The sequence below is a fragment of the Candoia aspera genome, chromosome 1 (genome assembly GCF_035149785.1).
Source record: "Candoia aspera isolate rCanAsp1 chromosome 1, rCanAsp1.hap2, whole genome shotgun sequence".
NCBI lineage: Eukaryota > Metazoa > Chordata > Lepidosauria > Squamata > Boidae > Candoia > Candoia aspera.
This window is the reverse complement of record NC_086153.1, coordinates 71,448,756-71,459,483: the sequence shown is the minus strand read 5'-3', so window position 1 is coordinate 71,459,483 and position 10,728 is coordinate 71,448,756.

Genomic DNA, 10,728 nt, shown 5'->3' with positions numbered 1-10,728 from the left:
TGTGTAGTTGCATGTAAGCACTTTTTGAAACATTGAATCTTGAATGTCTTTTGATTCTTCACAGTGATATTTTATTATCTGAAATTTCAAGTTTTTACTCTATTCTAGCCTCCAAGATCATTATGCAGTGAACAGTGGAAAACTAGCTGCAAGTTTACCTCATATTAGAGATAATTATTCTGGACTAGGCCAAGTAAGCAAATTAGCCTCTACTCTGAAAGGTTATTGTTTATTCAGTTTTTGGTGAACATCACTGAACATCTGAGAGGACAGTGGAATATTTTGATTTAATAGTTTAAAATTACAATGTTGAAATATATTTCATAAGGAAATAATTTCTTCAGCATTAGGTAACCTGATGGTTGAAATATATAAATTGTAACATACTGTACATTTCTACTGTGCATGACAAAACTGATTCAGAGATCTATTTCTGGTACTTTTAAAAGATATTCTAACGAGATACAGATCATTCCGTCAACAATTTGCAGATCCTTGTTTCAAGTTTAACCTCTGCTAAAGCATCTGAGATTATTCTGAGCAACTATATGTTCTTGAAAATTGTCTTGGCATAATTGGGCTTATCATGTATCTTCAATATTTGGCTGTTTATTTAAAACCTCAAGCCAATATTGCATGTAAGGACTTTATTTTTTAGTTACCTCACATTGCGATGGCTTCTATAGCTGAATTTGCACCATTAAACCATGGTGAGAACGTTTCTTTATATCTCCACTACAGTCCAAAGGTTAGTGGGAGATATATGGGAAACATGCAATGGCAGGTAGCTTGTGGAACTCAAATTATATCTGAGCATTTACTTCTAATTCTTGTGCCATCTGCACAACCTTCTCCATACTCTTACCCAATTGAAAAGTTTTTTTCTTACTGACCAGGATACTGTACTTTTTAAAGTAAGCAGAGAAGTTTCTTCTGCATTCACTATCATATCTCATTTGTGTTGTTCTTCAATGTCTGCTGTTGTGATGGACTGCTGACCACAACTGTTAAGTTACTAAAACTAATAACATTTCCTTTAGACCTGTGTTAAGTCTTTATTTAGCTCCCAGCCATCTGGTACAACTCTGGCAACATTCTAATTATTTTCATTTCCACATTGATTTTGAAAACTTTGTTTCTGATTTCAGGCTTCTCTTTTCTGAATTTTAGCATACCTTGCACTCAGGTGTGTTTATTTCACATCTAATAAAAATAAAACTAATTAGAATATTTTCTGGGATTTAATGAGAATAATAATTAGCATTGAGTAAAATGCTGTAAACTGAGAATGTTACTGAAAGGATTGATTTGATCTGTAAACCACTGAGAGAGACTTCAGTAGTTGGTGGTATGCCTAATTAATTAAATTAATTAATTGTGTCTGCCTCCTGAGGAATCTGCATAACGACCAAGTGGCAATGGTAAGAACAGATCCCAGAACAATGGACTGGTTTAAGATTGGGAAAGGAGTACGGCAGGGCTGTATACTCTCACCCTACCCATTCAACTTGTACGCAGAACACATCATGCAACATGCTGGGCTGGATGAATCCAAGGCTGGGGTTAAGATTGCTGGAAGAAACATTAACAATCTCAGATATGCAGATGACACCACTTTGATGGCTGAAAGTGAGGAGGAACTGAGGAGCCTCATGATAAAGGTGAAAGAAGAAAGTGCAAAAGCTGGATCGCAGTTAAACCTCAAAAAAACCCCCAAGATTATGGCAACCAGCTTGATTGATAACTGGCAAATAGAGGGAGAAAATGTAGAGGCAGTGACAGACTTTGTATTTCTAGGTGCAAAGATTACTGCAGATGCTGACTGCAGCCAGGAAATCAGAAGACATTTAATTCTTGGGAGGAGAGCAATGACAAATCTCGATAAAATAGTTAAGAGCAGAGACATCACACTGACATCAACGGTCTGCATAATTAAAGCAATGGTGTTCCCCGTAGTAACATGGCTGTGAGAACTGGACCATAAGGAAGGTTGAGTGAAGGAAGATAGTTGCTTTGGAACTGTGGTGTTGGAGGAAAATTCTGAGAGTGCCTTGGACTGCAAGAAGTTCAAACCAGTCCATCCTCCAGGAAATAAAGCCAGACTGCTCACTTGAGGGAATAATATTAAAAGCAAAGCTGAAGTACCCTGGCCACATAATGAGAAGACAGGACACCCTGGAGAAGAAGATGATGCTAGGGAAAGTGGAAGGCAAAAGGAAGAGGGACCAACCAAGGACAAGATGGATAGATGACATTCTAGAGGTGACAGATTCGACCTTGGGGGAGCCGGGGGTGGCGACAACCGACAGGAAGCTCTGACATGGGCTGATCCATGAAGTCACGAAGAGTCAGAAGCGACTGAACGAATCAACAACAAACAAGTAAAATGAAGATTCTGTAAGTGTGATTTCAGTTCTTCAATGAACCATCAGTATAATTTCTCTCATCTCTAAAGGACATTTTGGGTATGAAGAAACATTTGGGTGAGCTATTTGCAATAGCCAAGGTAGAGTACAGAACATTTTAAAAAGTGCCAATGATGTGAACAGTCTTTCATTGTTAAAAGTATGTGTCCTACGCTTGAACTAATAATCTAACAGAATTCCCTTTATCCATAAAAAATGCAACTAGATCCATAAGCTCTCAGAGTAGGATTGCTCTATAGGATTTTTAAAAATTTCTGGGTGGTTTAGGATCATCAAAACCTAATAATCTAGAGATTTCTATGATCAGTCTTTTACTCTACTTTATTTAATGTTGTGTTTTGGTAATTAAGCAGCTTGAATCACCCTCAGCCCAACATAGTATTTCCTCTTATCACAAAAGCAAAAATTTTCATGAGCTGAACAGTTTCACAAAGAACGTCCCCCAACCCTGGATCTTTGCAATAGAAAACTCAACATTTCCTCTCCTGCAAATCAGCTTTCTGGGGCAGATATTCCATTTGCTCATGAGAGTGCGTGTGTGCCCTTTCGTTAGTCTGATGATGGGTTCAACTACTTTGCTCCTCAGCAATAGTGACAAACAGAATGCAAAGTGAAAATGATCTACATTTCCTTTAAAGATTCTTCCTACAGCCACCTGCTTGTCTTTGATGTTACCGCAGCCGGGTATAATGTCCTCACTCTTAACTAGCCTCTTAACAAAAGATTTCTGCTGAATAGTAGTTGTAGTACTGCAAAAGAATAATTGACTGTGTCTTGTATTGCTCCTTGTGAAACTAGCCTCAGTGAGAGTGAGCTTAGGGAGAAAAGCATTTTTGTGGATCTCATTAACCCAGTCTATCCAGGCATGAAATCCATATATTCCAATTTGGCTGAGAAGATTCTTAATGCATTGGAGCATGATACCAATACCTCATAAATATTTAGATTCTTGCACCACCATGTTCCCTCCTCTTCAGAGCAGTACTTCTAAACAAAAAACATGGGAAAGTCTGAAATATATTCAGGAAGTGATGGGAAGAAACTCAATGAAAGAATTAACAGAATCCCCAGAGTATCTAATTTATAAAGGAATTATTTCCTACAAAAGAGAAGAATGCAGGAAGGATTGTTCAAAAGGATTAAATCACAAATAATTAAAGAGGAAGGTTCAAGCATAACCCTTCTTACGCCAAGGATGGAAAAAAAAATTAAAGCCATCTTGTCATGAATATGCTATGGATGTTTAGGATTGGCCTACAGAATTATATTCACCAAGACTTTTCTGGCTGGAGAAGGATTTGGGGGCATGGGGTAGGGTTGGGAGAAGAAAGGATAGCTGATGAGCTATTGGAAACTAACTCATGTAAGCATGACATTGCTGCCATCTGAATGTTTTATTCTCATCCTATTGACAAATTGCTATAGAACTGAGAATGGGAATGCAAAAAACAACAACAACCCCTATTCTAAAAGGTGTTGGTGTAGTGGTTAAGGCACCGGGCTAGAAACCGAGAGACCGTGAGTTTTAGTCCCGCCTTAGGAACAAAGCCAGCTGGGTGACCTTGGGCCATAACTTTCTCTCAGCCCTAGGAAGAAGGCAATGGCAAACCATTTCTGAAGCCTTGCTAAGAAAACTGCAGGGACATGTCCTGACTCAATACTGACTCAAAGGCACATACACGGACACACGCACGCACGCACACACATACACACAAAGCTGTTGGAAGTTTCATCAACAAAACAATCACATCAGTAACATGTTCATCTAAATGCATACCCATAGAGCAAAGCACCACACTGTGACTTGGTATAAAACACAGCTACTGTTTTTCTTTGCTGTTAGGACATGATCCATTGGTATAGGCTTTCACAACCAAATGGTGCTTAAATCACAATAGGTTATATATTAATTGTACTGGAGAGGGGAAAAAATAGTATTTTCTTCCCTTTCTCTGTTTAGTAAGGGTTAGGGAAGTTTGGCAGAAGGCAACCTGTGAAAGCAGCATTAATAAAGATTATATAATAACCTGATAATACTTGGAATAAGAAATATGTCCCCATAACTCACCCTGAGCTATCCCCACTCACATTTACAAAATCAGGGAAGTGGCAGGAGATTAGAAATAATGTTCACTATGCAACTTGACTACCTTACAAGTGGCTGGGTTTCATTACATAGCACTAGCTTTGGGAATACTCTTAAATCAGGCACCTGTAGAAATGCCATGGTTTATACAATAGCAATCACATTTTGTGAGTAGGAGGGGAGCCAATAATTTTAATTCTGGGATTAGCTCAGTTCCCAAGAATCTCCAAACATTTGTGCCATAACAGAGTGGAACTTGATAGCCTTGATCCTCATAAGCATACCCAGAGGTATGCATAGGATCAGAGCTAGAAGTAAAGCACACACATTAACAGAGATTAAGAAGCTATGTGTTTTTCCAGCTCAAGTTAGGAACTGACCCAAGAAAAGCAACCCTCAACCACAGAAAACCAGGAACAGTAATATCTAACTGGAATCTAAAATTCTTTAGAGACCCTGGACCAGATGGTACCTCTTCAGAGTTTCTCCTTCTGGCATTGGGTGCTGTACATAGCAACAGAGCAGGCTTAATTTCAGTTTTTATTAATGTCAAGACAAGAGTTTGAAAAAAAGCCCTGGATTAGGAGTAAAATAAAATAGGGCATATGATGATGATGATGATGATGATGATGATGATGATCCATGCTTGCAGAATAATGCCACTTCAACCTCAATCTTGTCAAGTTCTCCCAACTGTAACTTTGTTTGGTTAAATTTACTCAGTGTAATATTATGGCCTAATAAGAAAGAAAACACAGCCCACAGCTGGATGGTGGGTGGGGCACGAGGCTCAGAAAAGACCCTCCCTAGTTTCTCAGGTTGTAAAGGAGACAGCAGGAGATTTGTACTTTCAGACTTGCAAGATTCTGTCAGTGTAGCTTTACAATAAAGCAAAATTAGTTTATCTGGTCATGTTTCCTGTCCAGTCTACCTGGTAAGGCTGACATCAATCTTGCAAGTCTGAAAGTACAACTCTCCCCTGTCTTCTTTATGGCCTGAGAAACTAGGGAGGGTCCCTTCTGAGCCTCTTGCCCCACCCACTATCCAACTGTGGGCTATGCTTTCTCTTATCTGACTGTTCCCTAGGCAGCATCTCTTTGCCCTGTCTCCCAATGTGTTTCCCACATACCATTACACCTGAAGAGGTTTGGGTATCCCTTTTAGTTAAGTTCTCCTAACTTAATATTCTTGGTTATACATAAAGATAACCAACAGGAGTGACCAGCCTGGAACATCAGGGCCTTATGTAGTCCCAAATCCCTTTCTGTGGCCCACAGAACCCACTCCAACTATAATTGCAAAAACATCACCATAGTTTCCCATCTTTTCCCATGTGAAAACAAAGCTTAAGGTAGTTCAACCCTCCATCCATGCCTGGTCCACATGGTCCCACCATATTGCATCATTGTGCTGTACATTGAGGGTCTACCTAAATGCTTTCTCTGGCAAACAAAACATTCCATGTGTTTGTTTTAAATGAATGAATATGTGAGTGGGGGGGGGGGGGCAAGGTAAAGAAAAACCCTTGTACGTGCCTCAAACTCATGAGAGAAGAAAAAGGGAGTTAGCCACAGGTGGGTGACCGGACCCTGAACCCGTGGGGCTGAGGATATGCGTGTCAGATAGAGCCGTTTAGGTTAGGAATTTATAGCTGATTGTGTAGAGTAGCTGGCGTCTACAAAGAGGTGTTTGGGATTAGCCGTTGGAAGGAGGAAGAGATAAGGATGGCAGAATCATCCCGGACACATAAACACATAAACCTAGTAACTAACTCAAGAATGCTTGGGAAACAGGAAGATTGTGAGCTGAGCCCTCGAAGGAGGGGGAGGAGAGTTAGGGTATAAAGGTTTTGAGCTAGCTTTGTTCTTGGTTCTTTCCTGCACCTGCATGGAGGGAACCCGCCTTTGCAAATGCGTTACAAATAAACTCTTTTCTCTGTATCATCGAACCTTGTGGATTGGAATTCTTTTGGGAGGCTTTCCCGCTGACAATTTGGCGAGCCAGCCAGGAGCCCTTGAAGAGACGTCGGTCCGGTAGGACTTGGGTGAGGTGAGTGGCCACCACTTCCCATTGTTGAAGTGACTTAGCCCAGTCCTCCTGGAGCGACTCCCAGGGCCCCGATTAAACGAGACGGTTCAGAGAAAAGAGAAAAGAAGCCCAACTGTGGGGGCAGTTGGCGGCAGCCGATTGGGGGATCGGCAACTTGGACCAGTTGTAGGCTCTGACGAGAGCTGGAATAGGTGAGTGCCTGTTCAGAATAATCGGCTGGTGGGTGATCAGTCGAATGGTTGGTTGAATTTGGATTGTGTGGGTGGTTAAACAGTCGCAGTTCCTGCAGGTAGCCGTGAGAGTCCGGTACCTCAGGTCGGCTGTAGTGTTCCCTTGGGGGACGGGTTTGGAAGAAGTCAGACTTTAAAAATAGCCAGCGTCTGCTGGGAGTCTGATCAGATCTTGCCGTGAAGAAGAGGGCTTAAAATTCGCATCCAGCGTGGGCTGGAGTCCTTGAGGCGAGATCAGTCAAGAGGTCAACCAACCATGGGAAAAGGACAGAGTAAACTACCTAGGAGACTGGAGGCTGGTAGTGTAGGGGCACCCAGCAAAGGGCCAGATCCGGATGTGCCCTTAGGACAGGTTATAAACCAGTGGAGCATGCCATGGCTAAAGAAGTATACAAAAGGATTAGAGAAGGTGATGATGATTAAGCTGTGCACAAAACAGTGGCCAAAATACCCATTGGTCGATCCCGAACGTCCCTATTTTTGGGATCCCAATGGGATGTCCGATGGGTATTGGATCACTCAATTAAAGAACTATATTGTGGAACATGGTCTCACGGACCAGGTGCCTCATGTAGAAGTCTGGTAACATGTGTCTTGGGAAGGGCCAGACCCACCCACAGGCATTTTTGTAAGTAAAGAGGACAGCAGCAATGAGGAATGCCTTTTTAAACTCGTCTCGATGCCATAGGTTGAGGTCGGACTTTAAAACTAGCCAGCGCTTGCTGGGAGGCCGGCCCAGTTTTGCCCCCGACAGTCAGAGGCTTAAAATTGCTGGAAAGCAAATCCAGCGTGGGCTGGAGTACTCTACCTTGGGTGTAAAACAATCAGAAGGTCGAGATGGGCTAGTGCTGATCAAGGATCAGGGTGAGAGAGGCAGTAACCAAGATGGGCTGAGGAGAGTATTGAGGATTTCTTAAAAGAAACAGAGAAAAATGTAAGCAGGAGGGCAGGATCAGAGTAGCAACAATAAGGGAGGTTATGGAACAAAGGGAACACAGCAGGACGCCGCCACTCAGAGATGAGGAAAGTATAGGTGTGGAAATGGCGGGGAAGAAGAGAACCGGTAGAAATCAATCCTGGGAGTCCTTCAGGACTGTCAGAATTTGTATGAGTATGTGAAAATGTTTTCCGTTTGTAGGTCTTTGTCTGTGTATTGGTATGTATATTTGTTGAGGGAAATGGTGCAGAGAGTGTGTGTGTGTGCTCATGTGTGTGTGTGGCATGGGCATCTGTCCTGAGCTGAGGAGAGAAAGTCTGAAGAGGGAATGAAGGGAGAGAAACAGCTATGTGAGCTTGTCCCTTAAGGAGTTAAACGTGAGCCTGTCCCTTTAGAGGAACTGAACTCCTCCACAGTAGAAGGGGAATGCTTCAGGTTTTTGGAAATCCATAGCCCTGGCCAGGCTGCGGCTCTTCCAAATTTTTGGCTTTGCTGTGAATGGAGGGACATGGGATTTGATTGTGCCATGTGTTCAGTGCTGTGAGTAGGTGACCAATTTAATTTGTGTGGAAGGGAATTGGGTAAAAGTGAATTAAATAAAGTGAAGAAGAAATAAGAATGAACTTGTGATGTTGAGATGACTTGAGAGAAAGAATGCCTATGGGGTGGTACACAATTTTGGAAAAATATGGTTAGAGAGGGGACTAAAGGGAAAGAAGTGTTTCCCTGTAATAACACCACAATTAAGCACTGGAGAAAGATGGTTTGTGGATGGGTCAAGCAAAGTAGAAGAGGGACAGAGGAAGTCGGGTTTTGCGATTGTTGAAAGAAATGGGGAAGTGATAGAGAAGGGAGCTTTGCCTCCGAGTTGGTCGGCGCAGCGATATACCAGCTCATCAGAGAGGCCATAGCCCAGGGGTGGTGGGAAATCGGTGGGCAGATAAATGGGCGAAGGAGGCTGCTGGCCAATTGGAATTACAAATGGTGGCGGTGCCAATTTCAGACCCTCCAGAGAGCCCGGTCTGGAAACCCACTGAGCAAGAAAGAAAAAATTAAGAGAGGAGGGTTGCAGAGAAGCAGAGAAGGGATGGCAAACGGAAGGAGAGGTAGAAGTAGTATCTCCCGAGGTTATGAGGGGAATTCTGGAAAAAGTGCATGAAGGAGGGCATTGGGGAACCATGCTTTGGTAGATGCAGTGAAAGGAAAGTTTTGGTGCTGAACTATGTGGACCATAGCCCATAGTGTGTGTTGGAAATGCTTAATTTGCTTAAAAGTCAACAAAAAGGGAGCTAGAAAGAAAGAGAGGCGGGGGGGGGGCAACCGTTAGCCTCCTGGCTGTTTAAAAGGGCACAGGTAGACTATACTGAGCTGCCAGAAAAAGGGGGGTGCTGGCGGAGCCCATAAATGAACAGGGTGTTTACAGGGCAACCCCAGGAAGAAAGAAAGAAAGAAAGAAAGAAAAAGAAAGATGACATGCCTTGTTTTTAGCTCAAGGTTTGCGGCCCCAAAGAGGGGGTGGCAGGGGGAGTTCTCGGAAGATTGGGTCGAGGAGGTATTCCATGGGATGGAGGGCTCGGGAAACAGACAGGCGCGGGAAGGCCCTGGAGAGACGCAGGCTCTCTGGGGAGGGGAGTTGAGTTGAATCACAATAGGGCAGTTGAGTGTGGATTGTCTCCAATAGGCATGGGAGCGGCTAGATTCATCTTGATGGGAGCTATCGCCCTTTTAATAAAGCATTCCTTTCTCCTGGCTGAGAGGTAGGGAGAAAGAGCTTCTGTGTTCCTGCAGGGCTGTGATGGATTGCACGTGGCAACAGCCTGTTGAGGCATTGGTGTGCGGTTTTCTTTTAGAGAGCATTTGTTTGTCTGAATGTGTGCGTACATGTAAGGTTGAGAAACTGTTTTGAGTTGTAAAAAGAGAGTTGAGAGATTGTGTGAGTCTATTCCTTAGGTTTTGTGTATGTGTGTCGTGATTTATGTAATTTGAATGCATATGATGGGAAAGTTGAAAGGTTTTTGTCAATCCTTTCCCATTTGTTTTGTTTGTTCTTTAATTGTTTGAGGGGTATGTGTGTTTCATTATTTGCCCAGTCTCACCCAAACTCCCCCCTTCAGTCTGCCTCTTGCCTGCTTGTTACAGGCTTGAGGATCCAGATGAGGGGACAGAAGGGTGACAGAGGGGAGGGGCAATGCTTTTACAGAAGATCCTTTACTCCCCCATCTTTTTAGGATTCTTCCTTTTGCAGTGCCTTTATACACAACAGAGACAATCTTTTAAGTTTCAGAGATTTCTCGTTCTGCTGTAGAAGGAAATGATTACTCCTCTTGTGAAAAAGGGGGGGAATGGGGGCAGTTTCAGAGAGGCAATGACTCAGAGGGGAGGGGGGGCACCCCTTTGCTCTCACAGCTCCACTCTGCTCTGCCCCTGGCATTCCAGTTTTAGAAAAGTGTGTGTGTTTTTTATAAATTTTATATGGCTTAAATTGTAATCACTCCTCAACATAGCACATGATGATAAAAACAGGAGAGAGAGAGAGGGAAAATTTTGGACAATGTATGGTTTTAAGTAGAGCCTCCATGGACTGGTATGATCTATCTGAATTTTTGTTTTTGTTTTTGTTTTGACAATTTTGGTTATGGAAACAGTCCAAACACTAGATGGGCTCTTATGTCAATGCTTTCTTTTTGTTGTGATTGTTTTACAAGTTTTGTTTTTAGGGAAGTTATTGGGAAATTAAAAATTGGCAAGTGAAGTATATAATATGGTTTTATTAGAAAAGAGAAATGAAGTTGTTAAAAATTAGAGGTTTGGCTCTAAAAGTCTTGACCCAATTTTGGGGGTTTTGGAAAAACAAAAAACAAAAAACAAAAAAACAAAAAAAACCTTGTTGTTTAAGCAATTGGGTCAGGTGGCGAAGAGATGGCCAGCCTACTTATTTAGGGTGGTATTTTGCTAGGGCAAGAAAGTTAGTTTTATCCAAAGTAGTGCTTAGATATATCC